General features: G+C 39.6%; 1 protein-coding gene across 3 annotated transcripts in view; it reads left to right on the forward strand.

The window, feature by feature from the left end:
• Positions 1-554: 554 nt before the first annotated feature.
• tiam1b (TIAM Rac1 associated GEF 1b) overlaps positions 555-13141 on the forward strand; it is a 48936-nt gene continuing 36349 nt past the window's right edge. For 2 of the 3 annotated variants that reach the window (XM_054794176.1, XM_054794173.1), the window contains exons 1-2: positions 555-633; positions 8546-9056. The gene's annotated coding sequence lies outside the window, so the exon portion shown is untranslated. The remainder of the gene's footprint in view (positions 634-8545; positions 9057-13141) is intronic. The other variant, XM_054794174.1, reaches the window with a different exon arrangement.

Genomic DNA, 13141 nt, shown 5'->3' on the forward strand with positions numbered 1-13141 from the left:
TTAGATTAATTCTTACCTGACAGTGTAACACTACAGCAATTAATCCATTAATTTTTTAAATTATCATGTCTAAATGTTTTTTTTCTATATTTTTGCAATTAAAAAGCAATTGTTTTTCTCTTAAAAAAATAACGTATAATATTTTATTTGGATTACTTATTATCATGTTTATTGTAAGTTTGGGTTTTCCATATTTTTGCAATATTTTATTGAATTTTAAAACTCAAAAATCAGTTTTTATAAAACAATAATTTAATTTTGTGTTTGTATTATTTATTTCTTATGTGCTGTTGAACATCTAAATTGTTGACGGTCTCCATGTTGATATTATGGGATGCCACACTGCAGCTCGTTATGTCCTGACAATAATCAATTTGCTTGTCTTTGCTCATCAATCGATCATCAATAAAATCAACATAGTTGACGCTGGCTGCCCAAGGCCGACGCTGATTGGCTGCTTGCGGTCGATGACAGGCACGTTGTCCAATAGCGGGCGCCTCCACTGGGGAAGCGCTCCTCCTCCTGCTCCTGCTGCTGCTGCTGCTGCTGCTGCTGCTGGAACGTGGAATCGCACCGACTCCGCGCAGCTTCAATGTCACGGTGGTGGACGCCGGCAGACGTGGACGATGAGAGGTACGTGGCCACGGTGCACCCGAACCGGAAGTACGCTGTCCAGGTCGTTGCAAGGATAAATAACTCCGTGCTTGTGCGTGCGCAAACTAACTATCAGGCTACCGTCTCGCATCAATGAGTTCAAGAAATGCTGCGTGGTTCTTGTGCGTGGACAAGGTCGAGGGCAATGCTATTCATTTATTCACTCACTCTGCAGTGTGTTGGTTCCATTGCATTGCATGCACGGACCCTCACAACACGCGTGGAAATCTGTGACGTCAATGCTGGGAGGTGTGTGCGCGTGTGTGCGTGCTCGGCCTGCGTGAAATTGTTGCATTTTGCAGAGTCATGTGCCCTGCGCGCGTGTGCGTGTGACGGGGTGCTGCAGGCTGCTCGTGTTGTCTTCTTCGTCCTGCATTATGAGTACACAACGCACGTGAGCTCAGAGCAGGAATGTTTTTCACCTGCATCTCTTGTCAGCAGCTTCTGTTGACCCCCACGAGAGCCTCCACAGAACCATAGAACCTCGTACACAATCCTCATTTATCCCACATAGGAAGTGATGAACACAGCAATAATCTGTTCCAGGGTCAAACTGTGGCCATCATTAAAGCCTTCTTAACATTTTAGCAATCCTTACAAGTGTAAAATGAGGATGACCAGTGCAACATAAAAACAAATCTATTTGTGGCGGTCCAAACGTATTGGTGGCGGGCCTCTACAATCTATGGGAAATGGCGGGTTTGCTAAAAGCACAAATCTGTCGACATCGACAGATTTTTGTCATAAGAAGACGGTAGACCAGAACTTGACGAGACTGGTTGTGGACATAAACGGGAAGGACTTCAGCAGGTCCACTGCATAGCGTTCCTGATTCATTGTGTTGTTTTTTTTGTTTTTTGTTTTTGGCCGGTGTGGCGACAACGCCGTGTGTTGTTGTGTCCACGCAGTCAGGAATGTCTATAGACGACGTGTTGGTGTGTAGTTGTTGTGCTGTTCAACAAAGTAAGTCTTTGTCGGTCAGACGTCGTTGCCTTGGGATTGAAATCTTGGTGCATTTCACACTTGCTCATATTCATCCCACTCGCACATAAATCTACATTCATTTGCAATGGAAACATAAATAACACATCAAGAAATACATTAGACTCACCATGACTAATATTATTACTATTATAACATATAACTACTGCTTAATAACACATTGTTCAGATTATTAGTAGTAGTAATCATTACTATTATTATTACTACTACTACTACTAATAATAATGTGTTCTTATGATAATAAACTATTATTCCTGTCATTATTATGGCGTGTTTCCAATATAAAGTGACCAAGTAGAGTTACTATTATAGTAATAATTGATAAATGAGCCAAAATAATTTCCTCAAGTTGAGTAAATAACTCAGCTGCAGAGAGTTCCAGGCATTGAATTATTTGAGAGCAGGCTTTTGTTTTTAGAATGTAAAAAAAAAAAAACATCTATACGTGATATAATTGTTATACTTCTTATGTAGTATTTAATTTGGTTAATTATTATTAATGTGAACATTAAGTAAAATAAAAAAGTTAAACAAATAAGGTAATAATACAAGTTTAAAAAAGCAAAAAAAATAACATGATTTATTATTTTATTAAATTATTACATTATTATTTAATTATAATTCAATAATTATTATTTAATATTGGTAATATTACTTGTTTTTTTGTATTTCATATTTTTACTTATTATTCATGTTTAATATTGTTTTTTAAATAATTTTCCACAAACACATATTTCATAAAACTAGCATGTATTGCAGTGTAGTGTGTGTTATATAATAGCTGGGTCAAAATACTACTGTCATTTCTTCAAATACAAACACTTATTTACTCAATTGCAGAGAGTACCCGGCACAAAATTATTTGAGAGCAGGCCTTCATTTTGAGAATAAAAAAACATATACATTATGTAATATTTATAGCAGATTTAATATTGCTACTTATGTTAATGCTAATATATTTTTAAGTGTGTACAAATTAAATAAATACATTATATAATATTTTATATTGTTACCTATTATTAATGTTAATATTGCTTATTTTTTAGAAATCCACAAATAAATATCAGCCTCGCTGTGGGATGAATCATTGATAGGATGTGCGCTAAAATCTGCAGAGGTGAGAGTGAAGCTTTGAGTCGAGTCAATGCCGTCCATCACAGGGATGAATTTGAAATGACTCGCTACACTCTGTACTGTGGTTTAGTACGGACGTCATGCATTGAAACCCAGATCCATAGTTTTTATTTTGCTTTGACGGACATAAATATCCATCAAAAAGTGTGAAGAATATTGATTATTGAAATATTTCCACCAGTTGATCTGCTTCTTTTACAATCTTGTATATCTTAGCCCTTAAACCAGACCCTACCCCTAACCGTAAACTTAACCCTAACCACTAAACCGTAAACCTGACCCTAACCCTAACAATAAACCTAACCCCTAACCGTAAACCAGACCCTACCACTAACTAAACCAGACCCTACCCCTAACCGTAAACTTAACCCTAACCACTAAACCGTAAACCTGACCCTAACCCTAACAATAAACCTAACCCCTAACCGTAAACCAGACCCTACCACTAACTAAACCAGACCCTACCCCTAACCGTAAACTTAACCCTAACCACTAAACCGTAAACCTGACCCTAACCCTAACCGTAAACCTGACCCTAACGGTAAACCTAAACCTAACCCCAACCGTAAACCTGACCCTACCACTGACCATAAACCTAACCCCTAACCGTAAACCTAACCACTAACCGTAAACCAGACCCTACCCCTAACCGTAAACTTAACCCTAACCACTAACCGTAAACCTGACTCTAACCCTAACAATAAACCTAACCCCTAACCGTAAACCAGACCCTACCACTAACTAAACCAGACCCTACCCCTAACGGTATACTTAACCCTAACCACTAAACCGTAAACCTGACCCTAACCCTAACCACTAACCGTAAACCTGACCCTAACGGTAAACCTAAACCTAACCCCTAACCGTAAACCTGACCCTACCACTGACCATAAACCTAACCCCTAACCGTAAACCTAACCACTAACCGTAAACCTGACCCTAACCGTAAACCTAAACCTAACCCCTTACCGTAAACCTGACCCTACCACTGACCATAAACCTAACCCCTAACTGTAAACCTAACCACTAACCGTAAACCTGACCCTACCACTGACCATAAACCTAACCCCTAACCGTAAACCTAACCACTAACCGTAAACCTGACCCTAACCGTAAACCTAAACCTAACCCCTAACCGTAAACCTGACCCTACCACTAACCGTAAACCTAACTCTAACCTCTAACCGTAAACCTAACTCTAACTCTAACCACTAACCGTAAACCTGACTCTAACCCTAATCATAAACCTAACCCTAACCCTAAACCTGACCCTACCACTAACCATAAACCTAACACTAACCCCTAACCGTAAACCTAACCCTAACAACTAACCGTAAACCTGACTCTAACCCTAACCATAAACCTAACCCCTAACCGTAAACCAGACCCTACCACTAACTAAACCTAACCCTAACCCCTAATCATAAACCTAACCCTAACCCCTAATCGTAAACCTGACTCTAACTCTAACCATAAACCTAACCCTAACCATAAACCTAACCCTAACCATAAACCTAAACCTAACCCTAACCCTAACCATAAACCTAACCCTAACCCTAACCTAGATAATAACTAGAAATACAACGGTACCTCGGTTTTCGTCATGAGTTCATTCCAAAAGGACTGATGAAAATCGAGGTACCGTTGTATTTCCAGTAGAGCCACGCGGAGCCGATAGGTACCGTGCAGTGGACCAAAACAACCCCGGAGGACGCCGTAAGGATTTTCGGTGCCTCCAAGCAGCCTGACAGGTGTTGCCAGATGGTGACAGTGGTCACTGTTAAGCACACTACGAGTAGCAGAAGTGACGTACACTCGCCTGCATGTTTTCCCTGTAAGCCGTGAAGGTTTCTGCGTCTTCCTCTTGAATTCTAAATGATTTTTGTGTCTTTGATGTGGACTCTTGAGAGGCCTCGGCTGCAAAGAATCCTCTAGCTAATGATCTCTATTCCTCTCCGTTCCTGGCTGGAACGCCGCTTTCATGTCTGTGATGTTTTTCATCACTCGTGCGCTGGCAGTCTTTGCTGCTGTCAAGACCTTCACTCGCCTCGCGTGAGGCTTCAGGTTCTTTCCGCTTGCGCTCAACCCAGCATCAGCTCCACGTCAGCCTTTCCATTCAAATCAGCCAAATTGTCTTCAATGTTTACCAAAACCCAGCAAAATGTTCTTTCATGTTGACAAAAAGAAGTGTGTGGGATTTGTCGAACAATCTAGAGACTAGTTCATAAAAACATGCATGTTCGCTCCGTCAAACCTTCGGAATTGTCTTCAACGTTATCGAAAACAGAATTCATTGAAGACTTTTAGTTGTCTTTTGTGTTATGATGACGCGTACGTTGGGTTCCTAGAATACTAAATTGTCTAGAATCTTTGACAAAAGTGTGGACAATAACACGTGCGTTTGGGTCGCTGAGGACTTAAAGTACGAAACTGGCTTTCATTTGTACAAACATGTACATGAGGTTTGTCAACAAAGCTACTAAGAGGTTATGTTCAATGAAGGCTAAACTGAATTTAAAGGGTCCCTTTATCGGCTTTGCTTAAATATGTTGTGTATTTTAGTGGTTAGCATGTTGGCCACACAGTCAAGTGATTAGGAAGACCCGGGTTTGAATCTTGGGTTTGAAATTGCATGTTGTCCCCATTGTTTGCCCTGCCATTGGCTGGCGACCAGTCTAGGGTGTAGCCCGCCTCTCGCCCGAAGTCAGCTGGGATACGCTCCAGCATACCGGTGACCCTAGTGAGGATAGGCGGCACCGAAGATGGATGGATGGATGGTTTCCTGAAAACTTGCTTTGTTTAAGAATGCAAATTGTCTTCAAAGTTTCTTGGACGTTTGCAAAAACTGTCGGCATTAACGTACAAAAAAAAATTCCAAATGATCTGACCTGAATGAATGCCCTAAACGTCCGTTAGTTTTGTCAAACATTGTCTGCAATGTCTAGAAAGATGGAAGCGACTTTGAACTAATGCAAATGCTAATGCCGTCTGACACGCTTGTCAAGGGTCTTGTTTGTTTTTTGAAGTGGTCTTGAATCTTGAATCTACGAGACGTTTACTCGGACCTCCGGTTTGTTCATTGGACTGAGACGTGTGCCGTTGTGTATTGTTGAAGACGTGATTCTAGTTAAAGTTGGAGAATTTCATTGAGAACAAGAGAGACGCTTTTAGTCAATGATTAGCTAACCTTTTACTTCAAGCTAGCGCTGCCACAAGTAAGTTATTAGGCTCCCGCGCCCTCAAGGCACCAAGACTCCTTCTGCACTTGGGCTCCATTTACAGGAAAAAGGCGAGAACAACCTCCTTGTTAACTTTTAAGAGCTCTGCTTTGATTTTGTGGCGTTACGTCACAATGGTCCTGATTGAAGCACGTTAATGCTAATATTTGTAGACGGCGCAGAATAGCATCAGCATCTCTCAAAGGATTTTGGATCAAAGCACAAAATGTGTGGCTCATCTGAGACTAGCGTGTTATTATTTTTCCAAGTCCGAACACTTAACGCGACCAAAATATTGGACATTTCCATAAAAACCCCCGACAAGCTAGCATTTCCATTCCGCCTGATCATGCGTATTTTGTAACAAGCATGATTGAGTTCAAGCAGCCTGTCGCAGTTCTGACACTGAGCCGCCACACTGAACGAATCAGAACCTGACAAACGGATCTTGCCGTGTGTTCTCAGGTGAACTTGATTGACAGCCACGCGCGTGAAAGCTGACAGCCGGGTGGCGGTGAGTGCTTGGAAGTGTTACGCTGGCAAAAAGACGCTTGTCAAGGTTTTTTTTCATGCTTGCTTCACATTGAAAACAGTTTATACAGATAAAAGGTATCATTATTATTATTATTATTATTATTATCTCTGTGGTCTCATACGTCTGATACACTGAAATCCATCTGTTGATTCACCATTCCTTGAATTCTGTTGCTTGTCGACGCAATGACAGCAATAAACGCAATAAAACAGCAATAAATGACGGCAGTAAAGACAAATATGAAACTGTACGATACTCTGACGTTTGTTTGACACATTTATGGAATTTAGATGGAAAAGTAAAAGTATTCTACTTTTGCCTTGAATTTTGTTGATTAGCTTGTCCATTTGTTTGTTAGCCAGCAGGCGACTTCCTGTTTGATGGATGCTGATGTAGAACAACGTACTGGAGCCTTTTGCATTCTGAGATTGTTTGGAAGCCCGTTTCCGCCACTGCATGAAAAGAAAATATCCCAATGTTAAGTCGTGATTATGAGATAAAAAACGGAATTTATAAGATAAAAAGTCGAAATTACAAGATAAAAAGTCATAATTATGAGATAAGTCATAATTAGGACATACTGTAAAAAGTCAAAATTATAAGAAAGTCAAGATTATGACATACAAAAATCTAAATTATTAGATAAAAAGTTGAAATTATGAGATAAAAAGACATAATTATAAGAAATTCATCATTATGAGATTAAAAAAAATCAGAACTATGAGATATGAAAGTTATAATTATGAGATAAAAAGACGAAATTCTGAAATAAGAAAGTCATAATTATGACATAAAAAGTCAAAATTATGAGATTAAACAAACAAAACTATTAGATAAAACATTGAAAATATGACATAAAAAGTCGAAATGATCAGATAAAGAGTCATAACTATGAGATATGAAAGTTATAATTATGAGATAAAAAGTCAAAATTATAAGAAAGTCAAAATTATGACATAAAAAATACAAATTATTAGATGAAAAGTCGAAATTATGAGATAAAAAATGGAATTTATGAGATACAAAGTCAAAATTCTGAGATATGAAAGTCATAATTAGGACATACTGTAAAAAGTCAAAATAATAAGAAAGTCAAAATTATGACTTACAAAAATCTAAATTATTAGATGAAAAGTCAAAATTATGAGATAAAAAGACATAATTATAAGAAATTCATCATTATGAGATTAAAAAATCATAACTATGAGATATGAAAGTTGTAATTATGAGATAAAAAGTCAAAATTCTAAGAAAGTCAAAATTGAGATTAAAAAAAATCCAAATTATGAGGTAAATAGTCTAAATGATGACATAAAAAGCCAAAATGATCAGATAAAAAGTCATACTTATAAGAAAGTCATAATTATGAGATAAATGTGAAAACTAGTAAAAAGTATTAAATAAATCAAAATTAGACAAAAAGTTGAAATTATGAGATAAAAAGTTAAATTATGAGATCAGAAAGTCATAATTCGAACATAAAAGTGAAAATGATCAGACAAAAAGTTGAAATTATGTTGAACAACTGATAATTATGTACTTTCAATCAAAATGAGACAAAAAGTCATAATTGTGAGATAAAAAGTCTAAATTATGAGATGAGAAAGTCCTAAATATGACATCCATCCGTCCATTTTCCATAAAAAGTTGAAATGATCAGAAAGTCGTGATTATGATACAAAGAGTTGAAATGATGAGATACAAACCGCATGTGCCGAGTGTCACGTGACGAAGGCTGCAGTGAAGAAGGTGACACATGCACACTTTGTATGTCATCATTTCAACTTTTGATCTCATAGTTCCACTTTGCCATGGGGGGGGTTTTCTTTGTGGCCAAACCATTTGCATTTTGGGGTTGTTGACTGAAATCGCAAGCAAGAAAAATGTTTATGTGAGTGTGCCTTTCTGTCCGGATTTGCACCAACGTGAAGCTCCTCCCAGTGCTCAAACACGGCCGTCCTCCTTGTGTGACGCCCTTTTTTTCTTTGTTTTGTGCCTCCAGGTTTTGACTCTCCAGCGTGTGCCCACGCGTTTGACGTCGGCGCGCCGCTTCCTCTTCCTCGTCTGGCGCGGCTGTCACCGCTGACATGATTGTCACGTGACATCGCTGCTGCCATGACAACAGCCACCCAGCCATCCCGGTCAGTCACACTTCCATGTTGTTGCAAAGCGACACGCAGGCTGCAATGTTTCCTTCCTGACGGGGGCTTCCCGCGTTGCAAAAAGAACGCGCGCAACTCATTTGGACACTTGTCTTATTCTTGGCGTGCACCCTCCATGCCTTCCCTTCCGTGCAATTAGAGCGCAGACGAGGGAGGGAACATTCCGGCTGCCTGTAGGTTTGACTGGAGGGGGGTGGAATTATAGGAGGGTGGGAGGGCTGTGTGAGGGAGGGGGCATTTACAAACAGTGGCTGCGTCCATCCCTCCCTCACTTCTTCAAGTCACCCCCCAGCTGAAAGGACTCAGCAGTCTTTCAAAGCAGGACTCTACTTTTAGACGCCTTTTAACACAGTAAGTTCATATATTTCATACTTGAGTGTGTGAGTGTGTGTGTGTGCACATGTGTGTGTGTGGGGTGACAAATGTGCCCCCCGCCCCCGCATGCACACCCACAGAGTGAACATATGGCCTGCTAACATCTTTTTTCCATACTTTATTCTTAGCTTCTTCTTGCATTTGCACATGTTCCATTCAGGGTGGGGCTTCCACGTCATGTTCCTACCTGTAGAAGCCACCTGGTGTGTGTGTGTGTGTGTGTGTGTGTGTTTGTAATGACAAAAGCAGCAGCAGAGCGGCAGGCTGTGTTTTTGTGATGCTGATATCACCAGATGATGAATTGCAAATGTGAGATGGTCAAAGTCAAGGAGGAATCCTAAGGGTGCATCCTGGAGGGAGACTTTCATGATGTGTGAGTTCATTTCAAATGCTGCCTTTGTGTCACCCCCCCCCACTCCCACTCCTGCGGTGAGAAATGCTCATCTGGTGTCATGGTTATGGAAATGCGTTGACCTGCAAGGCCTTGTCTTGTGGTCCACAAAGCTCCTCTTGTTGAGTTAAAACAACCCAGAAGTTGGAGCAAACATGAAAGTCTCGTGCAGCTTTGTTAGCGACCTCCGTGTTGTGCTTGTTGCAGAATTCCACTAAATAAGTTCGCCTCTTGAGGAGGGATGTAATCTCTTTTAATTCTGCAGGGAAACAAAGCTGACATTGTTCATGTTTGCACTTCATCCACGCTCCGTTAGCGTGTTTGCACGTTGTTGTTGTCGTCTCACCTGGCGCCTCCGTGAAGACAAATGAGTCGCTACTCTGCATTTGGATGAAAAAGCTTGTGTGTGTGTCTTCTCTTTCAATGCAGTGAACACGCTCAGCTGCTCTCAATCGGCTTTATTTCTTTCTTGTTATTTATTTTCATTTAAAAATTATTTATTGATTTAAAAAATTGGGTTTATTTCATTCTTTCTTATTTATTTATAAAACTGGGTGTATTTCTTTCTTTCTTATTTATTTATATTAAAGGGTTTCTTTTTAAATTATTATTATTATTTTTTTTTATAAAAGTAGGTTATTTTATTAATTTTATTTTATTAATACATTTTATTAAAAAAATTGTTTCTTTATATTTATTTACTAATTTAAAAATAGGATTTATTTTTCTTTATAAATTATTTATAAACATCAGGTGTATTTCTTATGTATTTAATTATATTTAAAAACGGTTTAATTTTTCTTTATTAGGGTTTATTGCTCTATTTCCATTTTAAAAAAGGCACCATTTATATATTAAAAAATTGGGTTTATTTCTTTCTTTACTCATTATTTATAAAATAGAGTGTATTTCTTCCTGTATTATTTCTTTATTTTTATTTTAAAGGGTTTCATTTTCTTTTTTATTTATTTATTTAAATAAAAAATAGGATTTATTTCTTTCTTTTCTTTACAAAAAATGTTTTTTTTATTGATTTATTTGTTAATAAAAATGGGGTTTATTTCTTTCTTTATTATTCATTTATAAAATAAGGTGTATTTCTTTCAGTTTTTTCCTTATTACGTATGCATTTATTTTTATAAAAATGTTTTTTCTTTCTTTTTTATTTGTTTATTTTATTTCTTTTTTTAATTATTGTTAAAAAATATGTTTGTTTACGTATATTTTTTATTGTAACTGTAACTGTAAGATTGCAACCTATAACAAAATAAATAAAACAACATCAAACATCTAAAAACCCCAAAAATAAAAAAGTAGTTTCGTGGTTAGCATGTTGGCCGCACAGTCACAGTCAGGAGATCGGGAAGACCTGGGTTTGAATCTCTGCTTGAGCACCTCTGTGTGGAGTTTGCATGTTCTTCCCGTGTGTGTGTGGGTTTTCTCCGGGTACTCCGGTTTCCTCCCACATTCCAAAAACATGCATGTTAGGTTAATTGGCGACTCTAAATTGTCCATAGGTATGAATGTGAGTGTGAATGGTTGTTTGTCTATATGTGCCCTGCCATTGGCTGGCCACCAGTCCAGGGTGTACCCCGCCTCTTGCCTGAAGTCAGCTAGGATAGGCTCCAGCATACCCCCGCGACCCTAGTGAGGAGAAGCGGCATAGAAAATGGATGGATAAAAAAGTAATAACGTGGCGTCTGCCTGTGTGTAGTCATGTGGATGCAGCTCAGCGTCACTCGAGTGCACAATGCAACAAAGCGGCGAGACAGTGCGTGTAATGGTGGAGGTTACGCTTGAGTGTGGGGGTGGCTTGGGGTTTGTCTCCATGTCCAAGTAATGCATGCAATTCCTCAGACAGGAAGAGGAACATTCGCATGACATTGTGTCGTCTCCCCCGTGTCGTCCTCATCAATATTGCAGGAGGTGATGAGAACGAGGCGGGACCTTGACCCCAAAGTGTTTGGAGTGCAGTCAAGTCCTCATTTACTGACCTGGAAGCCAATGTGCCAGATGAGAAGAAAAAAAGACATGCAGTCATTTAGAGCAGTGGTGATTTTTTTGCCAGCAGGCAGTGAGGGGACGTTAGCGCATGAGAGCGTGAGTCCATGAAAGACCCACTCAGCAGAATTCACTGTTAAATTCAGCAAAATCTCAATGGAGTCTTGAATGCTTGAAAAAAATATCAGCACAAAGTTGCAGGATGATTCCTGCAAATGATTTGCACAAAGTGAGTAAAAACACAAAAAGCAAAACAAATATGTTTTGACATCCAAATTAACTTTGTTTTTTTAAATGTCACACACAAGACTGAGATGGGGGTGGGGGGGGGGGGGGGGGGGGTGGCAGTACTGTTTGAAGAGCAATACGTGCTACTAGCTAAATATAGTGGAAAAAGTTGCCAACACTGATTTTCTTGCTACGTCTTCTTATTCTCTGGCAGACCCGGTGCCTTATAATGGTTTTATGATGGAAAACAGGTAGCACCAAATCTATTTGTGGCGGTCCTGTGTGTGGAAAACCCTGCGTCGGAAGGGCCTTTGCTACAAAATGTCATTTGTTGTGGAACAGTTGTATGCTTCCAAGTTTGTGGGAATATTTTTGGGGAACATCCTTTTCTGTTCATCAGTGCACAAAGCAAGGCATGCTTGGATGAGTTTGGTGTGGAAGAAGCCCATTGGGACAATCTCTGGACCTCACAAATGGACAATTCCCAATACTTTTGTCCACACAGCATCGCCTCATATACGGCAAATTGAGGACGTCGCTGTGCACATTCCCATCCCACAAACTAATCCCACACATTTTTCGCCACCAATGTTTCACTTCAGTCGATAATCGAGCACAAGCCCCCTCCTTGGAACCCCCCCAGCCCCCTTCCCTGCACAGACCGAGCAGATGGGGCTTGGCTAACCGCTGGGTCGCCGCCGCTGTGATACCTTCAATCAGCAATCTGTCATCGTAAAAACGTCTCGTGCGTGTGTGTGTGTGCGTGTGTGTGTGTGTGTGTGCGTGTGTGTGCGGAAGAGAGAGAGGAATGTGAAGCATGTGAGGACAAGATGATGCTCCCACGTCGCCGGGGGAAACCAAAACGTACTTTTGTCACTCACTGGGACGCAGGGAAATAAATTGTCCAAAATGTCTTGCTAAGGTTAAGAGTAGTATTCCAACCTATGATTGATGAATTCATTGATTACCTGGTGTGTCCCAATACTTTGAGTGCACTTAAGGTGGGTTTGGTACAGGAGGTGTCCAAAGTGGGTCCTGTATTGTAAAAATAAAATAGAGTGGATCCATGCTGGCACATTTTTGGTTTTTACAAGCGCAGTGCGGAGGTTATGTTTTTGCCGGCGTTGATCTGTTTGGCTGTTTGTTTGTTTGTTTGTTTGTTTGTGTTCAAAAGAACTTGAAAAGTTCTGAATGGATTTGAATGAAATTTTCAGGAGTCGTCAGAAATGGGACATGAAAGAACTGATTACATTTTGGGATCCGGATCCTGGCCCACCGTTTGGATCCAGGAATTTTTTAAAGGATTCTTCAACATTGTGAGATAGGACCATTTTCGGTATTTGTGGATGTAACTCCACCAAAAATGGTCAGAGCACTCGGGCAAAAAAATACAAGACAAGCTTCCAACAGGTTCTGCAAAATATCAAAGACTGATAATCTA

Source organism: Dunckerocampus dactyliophorus, chromosome 12, assembly GCF_027744805.1.
Source record: "Dunckerocampus dactyliophorus isolate RoL2022-P2 chromosome 12, RoL_Ddac_1.1, whole genome shotgun sequence".
Taxonomy (NCBI): domain Eukaryota; kingdom Metazoa; phylum Chordata; class Actinopteri; order Syngnathiformes; family Syngnathidae; genus Dunckerocampus; species Dunckerocampus dactyliophorus.